The sequence below is a fragment of the Mustela nigripes genome, chromosome 15, assembly GCF_022355385.1.
Source record: "Mustela nigripes isolate SB6536 chromosome 15, MUSNIG.SB6536, whole genome shotgun sequence".
Taxonomy (NCBI): Eukaryota; Metazoa; Chordata; class Mammalia; order Carnivora; family Mustelidae; genus Mustela; species Mustela nigripes.
The window spans coordinates 77,733,731-77,757,076 of NC_081571.1; the positions used below are offsets into that span (position 1 = coordinate 77,733,731).

The window sequence follows — 23,346 nt, forward strand, 5'->3', positions numbered from 1 at the left end:
GGGAGGGAGACAAACCATAAGTGACTCTTAATCTCACAAAACAAACTGTGGCCTGACTTTTTAATCCCAAGAGGCATGAAGTGGTATCTCATTTTGGTTCTAATTTGCATGTTACTAATGACAAATAATACTGAGCATCTTTTTAATATGCTTATATATTATCTTGTCTATTTTGTTGAAGTATTCCAATCATTTTTTTAAAAACCATTTTTTTAAGCCATCAGTGAGGTATGAGATTTCCTCATGTATTCCGGACCCAGATTTTTTTTGTTCTTTTGTTTTTTTTTTTAATCGGATATATATGATCTGCAAATATTTTTTCCCAGTCTTTGCATTTTTTTTCATCTTCTTAACAGTATTTTTCAAAAACCAGCCTTTTTTTTTAGCTGTGAAAAAGTGCAAGTTATTGATTTGTTATTTTGTAGAGAGTACTTTTGGTGTCATATCTAGAAATATCTTTGCCTAACGGAAGAACACAAAAATATGCCTCTATGCATTCTTCTGGAAGATGTAAAGTTTTAGATTTTATATTTATGTCTATCATCCATTTTGAGTACATTTTTATATATCGTCCAAGGTGTGAATTGAAGTTCAGATTTTTTCTGCAGATGGATGCTCAATGGTTTCAGTGCCGTTTGCAAACAGTTCCCTTTCTCCACTCCATTGTCTTTGCATCTGTTGAAAATCATATGTATGTGGCCATATAGGTTATGTGTCCATTTTATTTTTCAAAGATTTTATTTATTTGGCAGAAAGAGACAACCAGAAAAGGAGCACAAGTGGGAGGGAGCTGGAGAGGGAGAAGCAGCTTTCCCACCCATCACGGAGCCCAATGAAGGGCTGGATCCCAGGCTCCAGGATTCATAACCCCAGCCCAAGGCAGACGCTTAATGACTGAGCCACCCAGGCACCCAGGTACGTGTCCCTTTCTGAACAGTATTCTGTTCCAGTGGTCCATCTCTTTGCCTTTGCACCAATACTACACTGCCTTGATCACATTTTCCTTCACCTGTTAACTCACGCAATGGTGTCATCGCCAGGAGACCAAGACCGGGCAGAGCTGAGCCCCTCCTGAGCTGTTGCATTCTTATCTTTTTCCTTGTCCCACTCAGACTTGGCCAGGATTGCTGCAGGATTATATGCCTCATGGCACGGGGCATCCCAGAGCTGCCACAGTCTAAGCTGGTTTCTGCAGAGGGAGGTCTCTCCTGCTCCTGGTCTCCAAGACCTGCTGTGGCGTACTGACATCCTCGGAGTCCTTGCCCATCAACAGTGGCTCGCAGGGGTCCTAGACTTGAGGCCGCTTGCCTGGCATCTCAGAAGCAGCTCCCACCTGGGAGACCCAGCAAAATTCTATTGAACTGGCTGCAAATTCCACCGTCCTTATGGGTGAGGTGATTTTTCCTTCTAAGTGTTCCCTTCCCCAAGTGCTCTTGGTGGACCTCGCACAGTCCTCTCTCCGTATTTTCACTTGCTGTCCTATGAGGATTTATATTATATACATTATATATTTATATTATATACAAAATTACCTAATTAAAGTCCTCTTTACTTTGTGATTTCTGTCTCCAGATTGGATACTGATTGATCCAATCTTTCCTCATCCTACTTTTAACCTAGGCGTGTCCTTATATTCAAAGTACATTACTTCCATTCATCCTATAGGCAGGTTTGGCTTTTTTATACAATTGACAAGCTTTGGGGTGTTTAGACCACTTAAATTTAATATGACTAGTGATATAATTAGGGTTAAATCTGCCATCTTGTTATTAGTTTAAGATTAATTTTTGTTGTTCTTTGCCCCCCCGTTTTGACTAATTTTAATGAACTGAGTATTTTTAGAAATTATCCCACAGGGACGCCTGGGTGGCTCAGTAGGTTAAAGCCTCTGCCTTCGGCTCAGGTCATGATCTCAGGGTCCTGGGATCGAGCCCTGCATCGGGCTCTCTGCTTAACATTGAGTCTGCTTCCCCCTCTCTCTCTACCTGCCTCTCTGCCTACTTGTGATCTCTGTCTGTCAATAAATAAATAAATAAATAAATAAATAAATTATCCCACATTGGGGTGCCTGCATAGCTCTGTTGGTTGGGCTCTGACTCTTGATTTTGGCTTAGGCTGTGATCTCAAAGCCATGAGATCAAGCTTCTTGGCTAACCTGCCCTGTTCTTGGAGCCTGTTACGATTCTCTCTCTCTTTCTCTCCCTCTGTCCTTCTCTCTCCCATTTGCACTCACTCTCTCTGTAAAAATAAAAAAAATTAAAAAAAAAAACAAAATATCCCACATTTTGTCATTTCTGGGTTTATTAACTAGCTATAACTCTTTTTTTTTTTTTAAGTTTCATTTTAGTGGTTGCTCTAGGTTTTAAAGTACACACGTTTACCCCATCATAGTCTATCATTAAGTGAATGTGGTTTCATGCATAGGACAATAAGCTTAAACAGCCTATTTCCATTCTACCCTTATCCAGCTCTGTGCTCTTTTGTGATGAATTTTACTACTTTTACATATATTACAAACCTTACTTTACATTGTTAGCATGTTTGCTTAAATAGTAAATCACCTTTCAGAAGTTTATACAATAGGAATATCTCATACCTTTCTATATATAGAGTTACACTTCATTCCTCTGTATAGATCCAGATTTCCATGTGGTATGATTTTTCTTCTTCCTGAAGACCCAGCTTTTTCTTTTCTTAAAATGCAGGGCTATTGGAAATGAACTCTCCTGAATTTTGTCTGAAATTCTCTATTTTGGTTTTGTTCTTTGAGAGATGTTTCACTGAGTATGGAATTCTATACTATTGAATTCATTGAGTATAGAAATGAGATGATTTCACTTTCTGCTCATTCACTTTCTCTCTGATAAAATATCTGCTGTCAACCTTATTTTGTTCCTGATGCTTTCTGTTGTTGTTGTTCTTGTTCTTTTTGTTTTGTTTCGTTTTGTTACCTTGTTGTTTGCTATTTCCTTTTAAGATTTTCTCTTAATCTTTGGTTTTCACCGATTCAGTAGTGTATACATGTATAGTTCATGTTTATGAAGTTTGGTTCCAATGAGCTTCTTGGATTTGTGAGTTTATGATTTTAATCAAATTTGGAAAAATTAAGCCATTTTTCTCAAATATATTTTTCTTCCCCCGTCCTCCTTTGAGGAATTCAATTACAAGTGTATTAGGCTTCTTGAAGTGGACCTCACTACTAACTGATACTCTGTTGATATATTCTTTCCTCCCTCTGTTATTCATTTTAGATAATAGGTATTGCTCTATCTTTAAACTCCTCAACCACCTCTTGCAATATCTAGTCTGCTGTTACTCTCATCCAGCACATTGCTCATCTCAGGCACTACAGTTTTCATCACTGGAAATTCAGTTTGGATCTCTCATATTTTCTATGTCCATATATTTTTTGAGCATGTGGGATACAGATATGATCACTGTTAATGTCCTTGCATTGTGACACTACCAGGTGTCAGTTCTGGGTTGGCTTTCATTGATTACTCCTCTTTTCCAGTCATGTTTTCTTGCTTCTTTATGTCCATATCTCACCTGTTTGGCTCCAAGACTGTGAACTTGACCCACTTAAGGACTAGATATTTTTGAATTCCTCTTATTATGTGTAGTGCCATTGAGTTGGAAATAGTTTGATACTTTCATTGTTCTCCTTTAAGATTTGTTATGGGGACCAGAGCAGCTTTTGGCTTAGAACTAATTGTCCCCCACTAATGTGCCGGGACTCTTTTCTGTGCATGTCCTGCGAATGTGAGTTTTCTGATTTGTCTAGTAGGAGCGGGCATTATTGCTAGGCTGGTGTGAGCTCCTAATCCTTTTCTCTTTAATCATTTTAAGTGATCCTTTCCATGGTCTTGGGGAGTTCCTTCACACACAGATTCCGATCAGAACTCTGCTGAATGCTTGAAGAGAAGCTTCTTGCAGATCAGCTGAGCTGTCTCTGCTCATCTTTCTCCTCTGTCCTGTGAACTCTTTCTGTTTCCATCTCCCCTGACTCTCAGTTCTGTCTGCCCAAAGGCGTGTCCATGGCTCTGCCTGGGTTTTCCCTCTCAGAAGCATGGTCTTCTCATTCTCTCAAGGCAACAAAACAGGACAATTGTGGGGCTCACTTGTTTTGGTCCTGTCCTTCAGTGAGTTCATTTCCAATTGAGGCCATAACAAATTAATACAAACTTAGAGACATAAAACAACGCACACTTATTTTCTACAGTTCCGTATGTCAGAAATCTAAACAGAGCGTGACTCAGCTCATTCTCTGTCTGCAGTCTCACAAGGCTGAAATGAAGTTTCTGCCAACATTGTGTTTCCTTCCAGAGGCTCTGGAACCTAATCGGTTACTCAGCCCATTCTGGTTGTTGACAGAGTTCTTTTCTATGTGGCTGTAGGATTTAGGTGCTTCTTGGTTTCTAGAGACTGCTCATATCTCCTGGCCAGTTGCCAACTTCAAAGCCAAGTTTGGTATGTCAAGTCCTTGCAGGCTTCTATTCTCTGTGACCCCTTCTCTTGCTTGATTTCCTTCCTCTTTTCTTCTGCAGCATTGCTCTTACTGACTCTTTTGCCTCCTTTTTTCTTTAATTACTTTGGGAACCCTTAATGGTTCAGTATGACCTCTCTATCTCAAAGTCAGCTGATTAGTAATCATAATGCTGTCAACAGAGTTCCTTCATGACAGTGCTTGTTTATATCATCTGCATGGAAAACCAGAGGGTGGTATTCTCAGAGTGTTGTCCTTAGAATCCTGGCTACTACATTCACCAATCATTGACTTTTTTTTTTTTTTTTTTTTTTTTTAATGTTTAGTGTCTTTAAAATCGTCCTCTCTTATAACTGATCTGGTGTTCTGTTTGTTGAAGATGGGGTTGTAAATCTATTTTCTGTGACTCCATTTTGGATACAAGGTGATGTCAACATTCAAGCTTTTAGTGTTTCTCTTCCCTCTGGCTCTCTATGATGATGTCTGTGTGTTGCCATAAGAAGTGGAGAGGGGCCTATTGGCATACTAGAGGGATCCTGTTTTACTCTTGGACTTGGACTTATCTCTAACATGTGGTGCCTGAGCGAGTCTGATCCTTGCTCCCTTGCTGCCTGTGAACACGCTGGTCTTACTGATTGTGTTGCCACCATAACATCCACTCTGGAAATCCATGGTCTTGCATCTTCAACTTTAATGCAGGATTAGCCACACACTCTGTTTTCTTTGTCCTAACCCTGTTTTTCTGCTGGAAAACTGAAACTCAGGACAGACACAAGCCCTTTCCCTCTTCCAAACCCAGCATTCTGTCTCCACTTGGAAGAAGAAACTTCTGACTATACTGAAAGCCACACAATGGCTGTGGGTAATCAGGATTCCCACCTTAGATAAGTTTATACTTTGACTTTGCTTTCTCCGTGCTGGGATTTGCTCCTATAATTTGTTTAGAACATCAGATTGTAAGGTTTCTCTTGGTTGCCCACAACTGCCTCAGGCAACATCTGCAGAAGACAGACTCAACAAGATCTTGGGTTTGTGGTGTCAGGTGTCATGTTCCTACTCTGTGGGTACTGTTTTCTGACTTCTTCATTTTCTCCCACTAGTCCTAAAATCTCCCCCTTGCTCCTTTCTAAAAGTGAAAAGAGGACTTTTTACTTTTCCTGAGTAGATTTCCTGAAAAAAATATTTTTTTTTACTCTAGTACCTCCTAATGATAATTTAGTCTTTCTAGGCTTTTCTTCCGATATGAAAAGAGAAACAACAACAAAAAATGATGTTGATTAATATAAAATGCATTTAGTGGAATATCACAAAATAAAATCTATAAATTCATAAAGTGACATGTTGGCAGATTAATGCCTTTCTGTCCTCTCAAAAAATAGCTAAGTCATTTCTGCACGTAGATCAAGGCTTTGCAAAATAAATACAGACCATGGGTAAAATGTCAGAAAGTTCATGGAAGAGAAAAGGCACAGGGGATAAGTTGACCCGTTCAATACTGAATTACTGAATTGAGACAGCAATAGAAAGGAGAGAAAATAAGGAGCCACTGGGGGCAGGTTTCTGCCAGAGAGTTTTCAGAGCAGAGTATAGAGATCGGGGAAGTAGACTCTAAAGTAGCCATTATAGTTAGTTAGAAGACGAATGAATACACTTATTTTCTTTACATCAATGTTTGCTATCATTGTATCATGGGGAAAATTTACTAAATGTTTCTATACTTTCCAGCGCTTTTTGGGAATGTAACCTGTTACAGATGAGTCATGCCATAGAAGCAGGAACACAGTGTTATTTGGTTCCATACTTATAGTTGCTCTAGTTAATAGTATTAACATAAAGTCATATATCTTCCCTCAAAAGAGACTTCAGCGAAGCTCATATGAATTTTTAAAATTCCATTCATTCAAAACAATATAAATTTAGAAAAATCAAAACATATAAATATAGATAAATACATGTATATTCATGCATATATATGACATTTAAGGTTTCATATAAAAAGACAAATGGACAATAGCAGTAAGTTAGTGGAGAAAAATTCCTAGCACACAGCAATAACATGGTGCTTTGTTCCCACTGAATGAAGCAAGGTGAACCATCTGAAGAATGATGTCATGACCAAATTGATCCACACCAAATAAAAAAGAAGTTTATTAGTGGTCAGGGAGGTAGATACTAAGACCTTATATTCTTCTCTATTTTTAAATACTAAAGCCAGAAAAGGGGGATTTGGAAGTAAGCATCTTGAAGACTTTTTCTCTCCTATTATCATTGGAGTATGGTTAATCCCTTGGAACAACAAAAATAAGTTTGAAAGAGCTACTTGTTTTTCTAACTCTTTCGGTGAAAGTAGTTTCCCTACTTCTATTGTCTATTGGCAAAAGTCTTTAATAACATTTATCTTTTGACCCTTTATCCATTTGCCCTTTGAGTTTATTTGCACCAGCCCTGTGAATTCATGTGATACAGACCAATCTAATAGGTATTTGCTCTGTAAATCAAAACCACCTCAAAGCAGCTTGCAGCTCTACAGGACCACACTATTTATCTGTCTACAGACAACAGGCAAGCACAATGAAAAGATACAAGTGTGAATTTTAGATTCAGGTGATTAACTCTTCACTGTTTCCTTTTTTGCACTATCTCAAAACACAGAGAGGAGTATCAAATCACTAAGAGATATATATGCAATTTACATTTATGGTCAAGAAGGTGGGAGAAATTTACTTTTCCACTTGGCTAACAAGCAGATTTGAAAGAGGCTGTGTTAAGTGGAATAAGCATAAACTGTTAATATGTTCCCCTTTTCTTTTTATTATTCTGTCAAAAGGACAGAAAAAACCCAGATGCAGTACTGGCTTATTTCCAAACTCTGTCATCAGATTAGTATTCAACTTAATGTTCAGGGGTTTAGCCATTATAATTAATCATCCCCTAAGTGCAGAAAGATACTTAATACTCTGTCCCTACTCATTATTTAGATTTTTAGTTCTGTAGTGAAGGGCCTCAGAAAAAGATTAATTAAGTCAAACACTTTGGGGTTATTCTCCCATCATTGTACAAAGGATTTACATACATAACTGGCATTAGTGTTGGTGAATATTCCTCCCATAATTCCTAGAATATCAATGAAACCAATGACTGCCTAAATGATTTTGTCTAGCAACAAATACACGCCAGAATTATCCTAATGAGTGTTTCTGATATTTTGCTTTTATTATTTACCTTTTCTCATACTGAAGTAATCACTAGTTTTCACAATTAAGGCAGAATATGCCCTGTTTTAGGAAAACTAAGAACTTGCTTTACTTCAGAAAATTAGTAAGTGTATAACCAAATTAATTCTATATATCACAGAATCTCAATTTTCTCAGTTAGAAAATATGATGGGTTAAACTTATAACCTCTAAAATAGTTCATAATTTTAAACTACTAAATTTTGCTGTGTAATGTATTTAGATCTAAAATGAACCTTATATATTAGAAATTCATAAATCTGAAATTTGCTACTTGGAGTGAACAAAGAGATTACTGATTTTAGGTTTTGCAAGTGTTGGTTTAAAGTGCTTCTATCCTTCCACATGAAAAGACAAATCTTTTTTCCAGTATTTCATTCTCCATTTATGAAATACACAGTCTTATGTTGAAATGCACAGAGAATGTCTCATCAAGAAGGGAGGAATTCCTGCTATGATTTGAGACCCTAGATAGTCAAAGCGAACCTGAGAGAGAACAAAGTTGGGAATATCACATTTTCTCATTTCAAATATGTGTGTGTGTGTGTGTGTGTGTGTGTGTGTGTGTGTATAGAGAGAGAGAGTAATGAAAAAAAGTTGTTCTGAGACACAAAAACAGATACATAGACCAACAGAATAGAATCGAGATCCCACAAATAAACTTCATATATATATATGATTGATTATTTTCAACTGAAATCCCAAGAATATACAATGGGAAAAGCATAGTCTCTTCAACAAATGATGAAATGGGAAAACTGGATATCCATTTGCAAAAGAATGAAACTAGACTTTTATCCTATACCATACACAACAGTAAACTTGAAAAGGATTAAAGTCTTCAACATAAGGCCTTAAACTATAAAACTATTAGAAGATAACATAGGGAAAAATCTTTACAACATTAGTCTTGGCAAGGATTTCTTGGATATTGCACCAAAGGAAAAGGAAAAATAGACAAGTGGCACTACATCAAATGAAAACAAATAAACAAACAAAACTTCTGCACAAGAAAGGAAATCATCAACATGTGGGAAAAAAAAAAAACCTATGGCATTAGAAAAATATTTGCAAACCTTATATCTGAAAAGGAGTCAATTTCCAAAATATATAAGGAACTCCCACAACTCAATAGCAAATAACCCAGTTAAAATGCAAGGAAGACTTGAATAGATAAATCTCTAACAAAACATACACGTGGCCGATGGGCATATGAAAATATGTTCAACATCACTAATCCACAGAAATATGCCCAACAAAATATCACAGATATTAGGATGGCATTTTCGAAAAAAACAAAATAAAAATCAGGAGAAATGGGAACACACGTGCACTGTTGGTGGGAGTACAGAATGGTGCAGCTACCATGGAACATAGCATAGAAGTCACTCAGAAACTAAAAATAGAACTTGCATCTAATCCAACAATCCCACTTTGGGGTATGCACCCAAAATAATTGAAATCAATCTCAGAGATACCTGCGCTCTCGTGTTTATGGCTCCCATGTGAATAGGGCTGTAATAAACATAGAAATGCAGATAAATCTTTGAGATTCTGATTTTAATTCTTATATATGTATATATATCCACATGTATATGTGTATAATTACTTTTGTACATACACACACACATAGACACACACACATAAACACACACACTGGGATATTATTCAGCCTTAAAAAAGAAATATCTTGTCATATGCAACAGCGTGGATCAATCCGGAATATGTTATGGTAAGTGAAATAAACCAATTACCAAAAGATAAGTCCTGCATAATTCCACTTACATGAGGTACCTAAAACTGTCAAAATCGTAGATTAAAACAGTGGTTGTCAGGGGAGGGAAGTGGGAAGTTTTAAAGTTTCCATTGTGCAAGATGAATAAATTTGGTTGATCTACTCAATGACATTGTGCTTAGAGTTAACAACATTGTGTTGCACTGAAAGATGTGTCAGGAGAGTAGATCTCATGCTAACTATTCTTACCTCAATAGAAAATATAGAAAGGCACAGGTAACTTAACAACATTCTAACATTCTAGTTCTAGGTTCCCTAATATTTCCCCATTATCTTGTGATTTTTTTCCAAATATAATTCTTCATCCGGAATATTAATTCTTTATTTATTTACAGTAGGACTTCAGTTAATTAAACAAATTCATCTGCAAAATCTACACCATAAGAGAACCTTGTGTTCTCAAAAATTTTTCCCTATGGCTTTATTTATCTCTATGGAGGTCATTTATCAAAGCATAAAACATACATGGGATTTAAAATGTTTAGATTTTATAGCTGTGTCTGTATTTTCAACCAGATGCCTGTCCGTTTTTCACTCTTTTTTCTTTTTCTTTTTTATTTTTTATTTATTTTATTTTTTTTTAATTTTTAATTTTTTATTTTTTATAAACATATATTTTTATCCCCAGGGGTACCGGTCTGTGAATCACCAGGTTTACACACTTCACAGCACTCACCAAAGCACATACCCTCCCCAATGTCCATAATCCCACCCCCTTCTCCCAAACCCCCTCCCCCCAGCAACCCTCAGTTTGTTTTGTGAGATTAAGAGTCACTTATGGTTTGTCTCCCTCCCAATCGATTTTATTTATTCACTTGAGAGAGAGAGAGAACACTGAGTTGGGAGGAGAGGGAGAAATAGACTCCCTGTGAGGAGGGATCTGTGATCATGACCCGAGCTGAAGGTAGAAGCTTAACTGACTGAGCTACCCAGGTACACCCCTTTTTTTAACTTCTAAAGGAAACTCTAGATAGGTTTTACTCTTAAGTTGTTTAAAATTTAAAATATTTAAAAATATGTAAATCAATATTATATTAAATATGTTAACTTATAAAAATCTAATTAAATAAATAAAAAAATTTGCTTTTAACTCAAATTTTCAAATTGTTGTTGTTGTTTTTTTTAGATTTTTATTTATTTATTTGACAGACAGAGATTGCAAGTAGGCAGAGAGGCAGAGAGAGAGGTGGGGGGAAGCAGGCTCTCTGCTGATCAGAGAACCTGATGAGGGGCTTGATCCCAGAACCCCAGGACCATGACCTGAGCTGAAGGCAGAGGCTTTAGCCCACTGAGCCACCCAGGTGCTCCTAAATTGTTGGTTCTTAATTCACCCTACTCTAACCAGAAAAATCACTTTGCTTGTATCACCAAAGATGATGAATGATGATCTCAAATTGGATTTTTCCTAAGTAGAAAACCACAGTTGGGATAGTTTGTAAACCAACTGCAGCTGTTGGTTATGTATTTAATGCATTTTTTTTTTCTTAAATCATTTGTAAGCTTTTGAGTTCCATGACCAAGTGTTGTATTTCTTTGATATCCTATTGCAGAAATTGGCAAATGATTTTCAGTACAGGGGTAAATAATAAATATTCTCAGCTTTGTGGGACATACTATTTCTGTACCAATTGCTAAATTCTGCCATTTTTGTGGAAAAGCACTATAGACAATGTGTTAACAAATGAATGTGACCATGTTCCAATAAAATTTTATCTACAAAAAAAGGAGGTCAGTTTGATCTGTGGACAATAGTTTACTGATTCTGTCATGAGTACACAGTAGTGCATGATAAGAATGGACTTAACTGCAAAATCAGCACAAAGTCTTATTTGCATTTTAACGTTTTTTTCTGCAACATTATTTTTCCACTTTGTTATAATTGATAATCAAAGTACACCATTGACATCCAGATCCATGCAGAAACTGTTGACAAAATTTATATATAAGCTAATATCTACCATGGAAAAATACAAACCTGTAGGGAAAAAAAAATCTTAGAAAACCTATAGTAGTAGTGGAATCTTATAATGTAATATTGCAATTTTGTTTGTTTCTGTTTTCTTGAACTACTTCAATCTGTATTACATTTAATTTTATAACAAAACTAATAATTTTAAAAACACAATAGATGATATTATACTATATGGATCAAATATGTGTGAAAATTAATACAGATATTCATGGTTCATTAGTTGGGAAACAAAATTTAAAAATACACAAAAGACATTCTAGCTAAGAAAAATACTGGTTGTGATAAAAAATGATGCACCATGCAATTATTTTAGCTGATCTCATTCTAGTTTGTAATATCATATCACAATAATTCTAGGACTTCCATCATTTTTATCAGTTGAAAATTTGTTCTGATTTTCAGTACTTTTGCAACACTATTTGAAGATATTTGTAAGGTCGTACAGGGTAAAGTTATCCCTGTCTTATTACAATAAGCCAGAAACCCAGACTACTGGGTCCTGACTTCATGACTTGAGAAGAATTTTTATTATTTTTATTGTGCAAAGGAGCCACTATGGATTGCTGAATTAGTCTTGAATTATGAATTATTTGGCTAGATCAATCAGAACTCAAAAATTTATATCAAAAATATTACTATAAAATAATATAAGTGGAAGCAAAATACATTTTTAAATGTTCTTCTAAAATTAACAACACAAGAAACAACAGGTGTTGGCGAGGATGTGGAGAAAGGGGAAAACTTTTGTACTATTGGTGGGAATGTAAACTGGTACAGCCACTCTGGAGAACAGTTTGGAGTTCCTCAAAAAGTTAAAAAAAATAGGACTACCCTAAGACCCAGCAAGTGCATTACTGTTTTTACCCCAAGGATAAAAAATACTAATTTGAAGGGATATATCCACCCTGATGTTTATAACAGCATTATCAACAATAGCCTGATGAATGGATAAAGAAGATGTAGTATATAAATTACACACACCACACACACACACACACACACACACACACACAGGAATATTACTCAGCCATCAAAAATGAAATCTTGCTATTTGCAACTATACGGATGGAGCTAGAGTGTGTTATGCTAAATGAAATAAGTCAGAGAAAGACAAATGCAACATGATTTCACTCATACATGGGATTTAAGAAAGAAAACAGATGAACATACAGGAAGGGGGGAAAGAAAGAAAAAGCAGAGAGGGAAACAAGCCGTAAGTGACTCAGTGACAGAGAACAAATTGAGGGTTGATGGAGAGCGGTGGAGAATGGTCTGGATGGGTGACTTGAATTGAGGAGGACACCTGTTATGATGAACACCGGGTGGTGTATCTAAGTGATGAATCCCTGGATTCTACTCTAGAAACCAATGTTGCACTATATGTTAACTATCAAAATTTAAATTAAAAAAAAGTTCTTCTACACCATATAATTTTCAGCGTATTACCAATATAATTACGTTGTGAGGGGTCTATGCTTTGAAAATAAATATATCAACATGTTTTTATTTTTGTTTTTAATCTTATTTCATCTTATTTGTATGCCATCATTTCAAAATATTTGTCCTGGATATTGATTGTGTGTTTGGAATTCAAATTGTTAGAAGAATGCCAGAAGGAAATTTCTTGAATCTGGGGCATCTGGGTGGCTCAGTTGGTTAAGCATCAGACTCTTGGTTTCAGTTCAGGTCACGATCTCAGGGTCCTGAGATTGAGCCCCGTGCCAGTCTCCATGCAGTGAGGGTGGGTCTGCTTGATATTCTCTCTCCCCCTCCCCCCTGCCCCTTTCCATGCTCTCTCTCCTTAAATAAATAAATAAATCTTTAAAGAAAAGAAAAGAAACTTCTTGATTCTAAGAAAAACATTTTTTTCTTTAATAGAAGCAGGATGGATCTAAGGATCTCTTTTTCATTTTCCAAGATTTTTCCCTCAGACTCTAGAAAATAAATACAGGAATTAACATATTACCTCTGATCATTTGAGATTCAAATAATTATTCAACTTGTGTGGATTTCAATAACAAAAGGAATTTGTTATAAGGGTATTGGTGTCAGAATTCAGCTACAATAAAAGGATTGAAGTGTTAGTGAGTATCTGGGTGTTTCTTTTTCTTCCTGCATATCCTTCATCCACTGCATTCTCCTTGCTCACTGGCAATGTGATTTTTCTTTGTTTGGTGTTTATATGACAAACTTGGTTACCAAGAGGGACAGTATTTTAGATGCCCTTAGTTTCATCCACCCAGAAAGAGAGTGATCCAGAATCCAATGTACACATTCAGATTATCTCAGCTCAGCTCATATCACTTCTGTCCTAATCAGCTGTAGAGGACTTGGGGTCATGATAAAGGCTACCTGCTTCTAATATAAACATGGATCAAGGAAGGTCAGCAGTCACCAGATACGGCGTGTGACAAAGGAATGGTTTGTGCAAACAAATAAAAACCAAAACATAATAAATAATATGTGTTGTCTCAAATAGCATGCGTTCTTAAAAAAAAAAAAAAAAGGAAAGCAAGACATTTTAAACCTCTGAAAACACCAAAACAAAAATATAAGTTAAAAACCATGATTGCCTCCTGTAAGTACATCCATATATATTATTTATTAGGTGAAGAAATAACCTGTTTTTCCATATAATTTACTGAGGAATTTCATTAATATCTTTGCAGATTCCATAAAAATGATGGTCTAGCTTTTCTCACCCAAATTTCTAATAAAATGGATAATGTAACTGCGTTTCTGAGCATGCAAACCTTTTTTGCGTTTCTGTGCCAAATCTCATTTGTCAATAATGTGCATTTATTTTAATAATGTAGATATTTTTGCTATTGTTTTACTCAAATTTCTGTAATAATATGTGCAGTAAGGTTGCTGTTTCTTGACAATCAAGGGAAATATTGTATTTTCTGGAAGATTTCACCAGAATATTCGATTCCTCATGTCCAAGCTCAGTTTTAGTTCTCACCTTATATAATAACATTTGCCTTCATTAAAAAGCTCCTTTTTCTGCCACACTTTTTTCACTGTACTTTTGAGGTACCATTTTCACTTATTTTTGCCTATTTAACAGGCCCCTGACCTCCATCTCTTGTTAACCCCCATCTCTTGTTAACTCGCTTTAGGCACAAGGTTTGGTCCCTGGATTCTCCTGTCTCTCCACCCTTCTGTGGTAAACTCATCCAGGTCTTCGGTATCAGCTCATTTAGTTGTTTAAAATTCCAGAGTTTGTGTGTCCAGTCTGGTCCTTACTCATGAACTGTCATAGCATCTAAAACATCCACTAGTATATGAAGATGGTACAGGTTTTCCGTTTAAGGCATCTGCATTTCCCTGATGCTGAGTGATGCTGAGTATCTTTTTAAATCCCTGTTGGGCATTTGTGTATCTTTGTGGGGGTAAATGTCTATCCAATTACTTTGTTTATTTTTTAATTGAGTAATTTTTCCCCCTTGCTCTTAAGTTGTAAGTGTTCTTTCCATGATTTGAATATTAACACCTTATTAGATGTATGGTTTAGACTATTTTCTCTCATTCTGTTGGCTGTCTCTTCACTCTGTTAATTGTTTCCTGTGTGGTGCAGACTCTTTTCAGTTTGATGCAATCCCATTTGTCTATTTTTGCTTTTATTGCCTTTATTTTTTATTTTATAAGCAAAAATATCAGTGTCCTGACCAATATCAAGGAGATTTTTCCTGGGGCACCTGGGTGGCTCCATCAGTTAAATGTCTGGACTCTTGGTCTCTGCTCAGGTCTTGATCTCAGGGTCATGAGTTCAAGCCTCAGATAAAAAAAGGAAGCATTTTTCCTATGTTGTCTTCTAGTAGGTTTGATCCAACAGGAACGTTTCATGTATCTGTTTCTTATGTTATTCCATTGATTAGAACTTTCAGAAATCATAAATAACAATGAAAATTGTGGGGAATATTGACATATTCCTAGCATGTCACATAAGGAAATAAAGGTACATTCATGACCACCTGTTTGTTATCAGCCAAGAATGAGCTCTTCCTGCTTATTTAGCCCCAAACTAGGCTAACTGTAATGCTCGCTCTCTCTCTCTCTTTTTTTTTTTTATAATGCACTTCGTGTAAGGGATTACAGACTATGAAAATCATGAGAATTCCTGTTTCAGTTTCAAGAAAGAGTAAAAGAGCTTTTAGTTAAATTATATGATAGTTTTGCTTTTCATATGATCATTACCTTCCAGAAAAGTATAACTACTCTCACAGTTGATTTATACATTATCTCTATTTATTTGGTTTGAATTCCTATTTTAAGGTGAGACAAATGGTATCAAACATGCATCATGTATGCAGGTAAATATTATAATCCTATTTCAATTCTACCTCTGAATTTTTATTTCAGATTAAAAAAAATGGATTATTATTTTTCAGGGAACAATTATCCACATAATGACTTCTCAATCCACAGCAAGCCTGCCTTACACCATATGAGAAGGAAAATGAATATACTTATCACTTGGACCAGCAAGATTTATCTACAAATATCACACCTACTGATGATTAAGTTGTGGTTTTGATCTCATTGTTTCTTCACATGTCCAATAAGATAATAAAACATTTTATTTTTGAGATGTTAAAATAGTATTAAGACATTAAAATCTATTTTATCTATAAGACAATAAAATGTATTTTTCACCATTTTTGAAAGTTTAAATAAAAGTAAGTAAATTGAGTAGAAGATAATAAAACTATGTATGAATACAGACACAGTGGCTGGCATATATTAGACTTCCAATAAATTATAATCCCTTCACTTCCCTTCTTTTGAAATTTACCCAAAAATTTTCAAAGAAAAAAATGGGTTTTTAGTCATTCCCTGAAAGGTAATAGATATTTAAGATTTCCATTTGCATGAAAGTTTCTGAAGATGAAGAATTTAACAAACTTATGTTTACAGTTTGTATATATAGATCTAAGTAGTTTGGGAAGATTTAATTTTTCAAACAGTTTTTAATCTCTGATTGAGGAATACATATCACAACGAATAAGTACAGAGTAACTGCCCTTTACTATATTTCAAATCCCTTAAGCTTTGAATAATTACTGTTCTCAGGGAAAGATGTGTAATCATTCAAGTGAAAATTGATTTGGTAACACCTGTGTGAGATTTTTTTTTTTTTAAATAACATAGGAGTCATATTTGAAAATATAAGTTATGTTATTCAGGCCCAGGAAAAATGTTTCTTTGTTTGCTTACTTTTTATTTAAGTATAGATGACATAAAATTTTATATTAGTTTCTGATTTACAACATAGTGATTTGAAAATTCTGTGCCTTACACATTACTCACCACCATCTGTATAGTTACTATCTGTCACCATATGAAGTTATTACAATATTACTGGCTCTATTCCCTGTGCTGTACTTTTCATCCCCATGACATTTTATAACTAGAAGTTTGTACCTCTTAATCCCCTCTACTTATTTTAATCCCCTGCAGCCAACATAGAAAACAGCATGGAGATTCCTCAAAAATTAAAGATAAAAATACTATCATAGGATCCAGTAATTTCACTGGTAGGAATTTACCCAAAGAAAATGAAAGCACTAATTCAAAAAGATGTATGAGCCCTTAGGTTTATTACAACGTTATTTACAATAGTCAAGATATGGAAACAACCTGAGTGTCCATAGATGAGTGTATAAAGATGTGTATGTATGTGTGTGTGCATGTGTGTTTATATAATGAAATTTTACTCAGAAAATGTTTTAAACAACTCTATGAAAATATGTAGCTAAAAAGCATGTTAAATTTATTCTTAGAAGTCTTGTGTTGAATGCTGCATGAATGACTTAGCATGTATTTTAGTAAAAGATATTAGTCAAGAGAAACTATAAAAGAGTTTGCAACTTGCCAACCCTGCTAGAAATTATGGAGTGTACCAAGTACTGTAGTAAAACCACAATTACTGTTCATAAAATGTAAACATTTTAAAAGAGATCCTATTAATTCATTAAATCGAACAATTAAGTAGATGCTTAAAGTTGTTTTTCAGATTTAATCGTATATTCTACTTGACTAAATTAACTATCAAAGTAAGTTAAGTTAGGATAGTTAGGAGTTCTGTGGAGATGCTGCAATCCCTTGATAACTTGTTTATGAAACCATGAACTGTGTGGTCGTGTGCCCTGGAGGACCATTTGAAAAGCTCAGATGAAGAGCCCAGCAAGGTAATGAATCACTCATGGTTTGACTTCAGTAGATGCCTAGTGTAACTATGTAGAAAATATGGCATTATTTTTACACTGATATTTAAAAATCGCTTCAAACATATAAAAATTTCCCTGACACAGAATTTATCATCTTATTTACTTCCATTCAAAGATGATTAACTGTTTAGTTCTCATGTAATCATCTGTCAAGAAATGTAGAAATATTTTCCAAATATTTGATATCTACTAACTTTCTTAATAAAATCAATATATAAACTTGAGTGTTTAAGGGAAAAAAATAGTTTAGTTCTCTGAAACTGTAAAAAATATTCCTATCTAATCATTACAAATGTTCATTTTCAGTCTGTTAAGGCATTTTCTTTTTTTTTTTTCTTTTTCTGACCGACCTATGAAGAGTGAGTTGGAAATTTCAGTCTTAAAGAAAAAAAATGGGCACCATTCTACAATAAAATCAAACCAGTGGAACAGCTCTGTGGTTCACTCTGATAATGAGGAAAGACAAGTCAATCCAATAAAAATTATGAAGTAGAAAAGAGAATATTTGAGATAATTTGGTGATAAAGAATATTCTGTGTCATTTAGAAAGTTTTGTGAAAATCAAAATCAGTTTTCAATTATGAACGGTTACCGTGTGTGTTTGAGTGTGTGTACAGAACTTTATAAAAGGATATGAACATTTACGGTTTCAAAAAATAAGGCACCTACAAACATAAATGCTTATTCTATTCTATTAAATTAAGGAATATGTATTTCTGAAACACTGGAGTCCACAATCCAAGGAGAAGAAGTTAGGCCAGTTGAAGCCTGAGGACTGAGCTTTATGCTCTCACCTGGAGATTGGAAATGGGGATTTCTGGAAATGGTAGCTGTAGCAGAATAATGTTGGAAGTGTTCGTCAAAAACTATAATAGCAAAACAAAGTCCCTATGATGACACCCACTGCAAGAAATCAAGAAATTAGGGCATCTGGGTGGTTCAGTCAGTTAAACATCTGCCCTCAGCTCAGGTCATGATTGAACCCCGCATTGGGCTCCCTGTTCAACAAGGAGTCTGCTGCTTCCTCTCTCTCTCTGCCCCTCGCCCCACACCTGCGCCCACACTCTCTGTCAAACAAATAAATAACATTTTTTAAAAAATTAAATTAATCAGGAAACAAGAGCAGAGGCCACAAAACTCTGGAAGGTCAAGACTTGGACGGTGCAAGTATCTCTTCAGAAGGTATCAAGGTGTCAAATGATGGATGTGGGGAGTGGAGAACCACAAAATTGCCACCAGGCATGCACTGGAACATGGGCAGGACAACTTGAGAAAAATCTACCGAATTGCAAGTATTTTTTTTTCATATGCTAAATTGTGGATCATTAGCATGGGCCAGTGATTTAAGATGATGTGACAAGAGCAATCTGATGTCTATGAAATCTGCAAAACCCTTTCTACAACAGAGCCCAATATTGAGGAGAGACTTTTCTAAAGAGAATCTAAATTTATCAGAAGAGGATCCATAGGGGCAAAAGCAAGAGTTAGGTAAGTTTATTATGAACAGAGAAGACTACTAGGACATTTCAAATGGTAAGGGACCATAACTTAAAGAACTGATGGAAATTACAGGGGGTATATTAGAGCCTGAGCCTAGAAAAACTCTTTGAACCCACCCGTACATCCTCAAAAGCCACAAAACCAATATAAGGTAGAGAAAGAAAAAAAATAGCACAACACAAATTATCACACTTAAATCCCATACTCTCTCTCTCTCTTTTTTTTTTTTTAAATATACATTGAAATAGAATATTGACTTTGTAGGAAGCAAAAGTACTCCAAAAAGGCATGGCAAAGAACAAAAAAAATAAATAAACCATGTGTTTCCAAACATGCAAAACTAAATTAAGAAAATGATAGAAGATATAAAACAATAGCGTAAATCTAAAATAGAAAAATTCAGAAATGAGGTGATAGCACATAGAAAAAGATATGAAATAAATGAACAACAGTTTTAACCTAGGCACACAGATAATTTCTTTAGACAAACAAAATAAGCAAAGGGAGAAAAACTTTTAAAATAAAAAAGAAATAAAAGCTAAAAGGGAACCAAGAAAATGTGACTGGTATAGGGTGTATGTAAAGACTCTCTGATAAATTGGTAAAAGATGACCCCAAACGAAAACCAAAGCAAAGAAACCAAGGTTGAGAAATTTTAAAATTTCTCAAAAACAATATATTCCATCAACAAAACCCCACTCACCTGTAAATACTGTACTTCACCAATACTGTACCCATATATAAAACACTATAAAAAGGTGTATTGTAAAGTTAAAAAAAGAATATTAGTTGTTAAATTATTTTAGCTTCTTCAGATATTTTAGTCTGTTGTAGTTGATAAAAAATAGGATCTTTTCCACAAGAAGAATCCTGTGGAATCCCTTTTGCTTCCCAATATCCTCAACTCTTCCATGAAATTTGTTCCCAAATACTGGTCCTCCTTTTATCATAATTCCAGCATTTGATTTTTTTTTTTTTTTCCCCAAACAAATCTTTATCCTTCCAGCACACTCCAGCCTCTGGGGAATCATTCAGTCACTAAGTACAGCACTGAGTTTCCCTCTGTGTTGATCACAGAGAAACAGTGTCCCAACCTTTGTGAGTCTCTTGCCTATAGCTGACGTGCTCTCATTTTTAACTTGCTCCACAATTATTTGTGTCTTTCCAGACATTATGATTTTTTCAGATGTGTCTGAGATAGCTGGCTATTTTACTTGGAACATTCTGCACTAAGAGAAAAAGCCCAGGTTCTGGCTTCAAAAACACTCAAGCTTAAACCTCATCTCTGGCTCATACTAAACGTAGAACATAAGTAAAGAACTTAATCTTTCTAAGCCTCATTTCCTCAGCTGTAAGAGGGCTTTAATGATATTTTACTCCATGCTTTATTGTGGGGATTAATGGGCCAGCATATGAAAGTGCTTTGTAAACTGAAAGTGCCCCACAGGTTTAAGGTTACAGGACCACTGAAAACATCCACATCAGATTCGGTGTGTCGGGTATGGAATTCATCTAACAGTCATTCAAAAAGCATTTACGAGATGCCTGTGAGCTACAGGGCCAGGGCTGGCTGCTGCACCACCTCCTAACTACGTCCATATATCTCCCATCCTAATGCTCACAAGTTTGCCCAGAGTGCTTCATCTGTCCACCTATGCATTTGCAAAATTTCAGTGTCACTTGAAATCATTTCTTCTTCCTAATTACCCATGTCCAGTTAATGTCCTTCTGGTTTTCTGCTGTTTTCTTTCTAAAGTTTCTGAATCTCTTCCATCATTTCCTTTCTTATCCCAATATCTATTTAAGGAAACCAAAAATATAAAACTTGAGCATTGTCCAATTTTTGAAAATTGTCCATTGTGTTCACAATCAAATGAACATAGTTTAACTAAGTATTTTCACCATAAAGATGCTAGCAGTTGTAGAGTGACTTACTTCAACATATTTATAGGAAGTAGACAGTAGAACAAGTGTACAGTGCTTTCAATGTCAAAGGTCTATAGTACAAAGAGATAGCTACTAAATATACATATTTTGTAGCTATCTCATATATATAATTAAATTATTTTATAATAAATAATTTATTTTATAAATTATATATAATATACATATTAAATATATGATTAATTAATTAAAATAAATTAAAAATTTGGTCAATAACTATATCCAGGTAAGAATCAGGCCTAGATAATTTCACAGCATGTTCTACCAATTATTTAAAAAAGACAATAAAATGAAATTCATTTACTATAGCAAATGAAGTATCTAGGAATAAAAGCAACAAGAAATGTGCAATATTTGCATAAGGAAATTTAAAATATGACTTTTCCTGTCATAGAGCATGGGAACTGAGAAAAATAAAAAAGGAATTTCAGTTTTTAAAAATGAAATTAAGATTACATTGACATCAAAAAATAGCTCAAACACTTACTAAATGAGTTGATAGTCTTTCTGGAGGCAGATCTTCCCATTCTCCAGGCCATGGCAAGGCATTTTTGAATCTTCATGTAGGAATGTCGTTGTGAGGGCAATGGAAGCAAAACAATCTCTTCTATAGTCCATCAGGGAAAAACAGCAGCAGAATGGAGAGAGAACCATCTCTTCAGATTCCAAAACAAAACCTTTAGAAAAGTCAACAAAATACACACATACGAAGCCCTCAGACAGCTCGGTGTCAGGAAAGCTAAAGACACTGGAATCTTCTCTAGAACAAACCAATGGATCTATCACAGTAACTAAGGTCAGCAAGGAACCTTCTGACCCTCATGCTCCATTTGAATCTATAGCTAAAGAAAATTTACTTTTAGGGGAAGAAGTTGCCTTTGTTGACTTGGAAGAAGTTTCTTCTAAAGCTGATAATGAAATGGACAAAAGAGACACGTCAAAAGATTGCTTTTCTCTTGACCCAGAAGAGGTAAGGAAAGCCAACTCATGAATAATAGTTCTGCAACAGAAATGCAGGTGCAGGCATCACTGAAATTTTCAGGAGCAGATAGTAATGTTAAACTGAAAGAAGCCATAGATTTAGAAACCTATGAGAAGCAAGATATAATGCTAGACATGGACAAGCAGTCTGGTTCTCAGAAAGCCATGTAGAAAACAATGAAACCTATGTGAAGATCTAGATAAATTTAAACACATGAATATTACCTTACTAAAAACAAAGAGGGGTCACATTTATCTGAAAAGTTATAGAAAGCAGAATTAAATGATGGCAAAAGTATTGAGCCAATGGGAATATACATCATTCTCTTTCCTAGGTAGGTGATCCCTCAACCAAAAGCAATAAAAAGCCAGATAAAACCTGGGTGAGTGTCCCTCACACTAGAAACCAGCCTTTCCTACAGAAGCAAATAGGAACAAAGATTCTCCAGACAATTCTTCAGAATCCGCTCTGGACAACAAACATGAAAGCATGCAAATGAATAATAAGTTTGAAAATTCAGTTATGTGTACTAAAGGGAATTCAAGTATCTGTTGAAGATATTTCTTCAAAAGAAGAAGAAAGTAAGACCCCATCCATGTTTCTGTGCATTAAAGTAGGAAAACCAATGAAAAAATTCTTTGTGACTCATACTGCAACCACAGTCCAACAGTATGGCAAATGAAGAAAGCAGTCAGTGCAATGCATGTCTGTTCCTCTGGAAAGCCTGTGTTAGCAGCTATCAGGTATTTGAGAAGAAAATATCCTGTGCACTCCCCCCAGAAGAAGTGCATAGTCTTGGGCTGCTCTACTCTGGTCTGTAGACTAATGAACCACAGAATCAAACAGTGGAGAATGAGAATTCCTAGAATAGTGTACCTTGGATTGAGATTCTTCATCTATTTGAAACATAATTTCTTAAGTTGAAAAATGGGTCATTGTGGTAAGTGGTTGGCTCATGTATGAACAAACCGATGCATATATTCATGAATGCATAAAGCCCAGCATGTACTGGTCTAGTTCTAGTTAAGTGACTGGGACTCTACCTTGAGAAAGTTATGAAATCTGATCAGTTTCTAGCACTTCCTAGAGTCTTAATATGATTGTATTCCACAGATTTGGATACTGTTCTTGTAAAAAATATAATCATCATTTTCTTAATACTAAAAGATTATTTCTTTATTTAGAAAGAACCAATAATCCT

The 23,346-nt window shown here is 35.2% G+C and overlaps 1 pseudogene; it reads left to right on the forward strand.

The window, feature by feature from the left end:
- The first annotated feature begins 20,619 nt into the window (after positions 1-20,619).
- On the forward strand, positions 20,620-22,878 carry LOC132002696 (nuclear receptor coactivator 7-like; annotated as a pseudogene).
- The last annotated feature ends 468 nt before the right edge of the window (positions 22,879-23,346 follow it).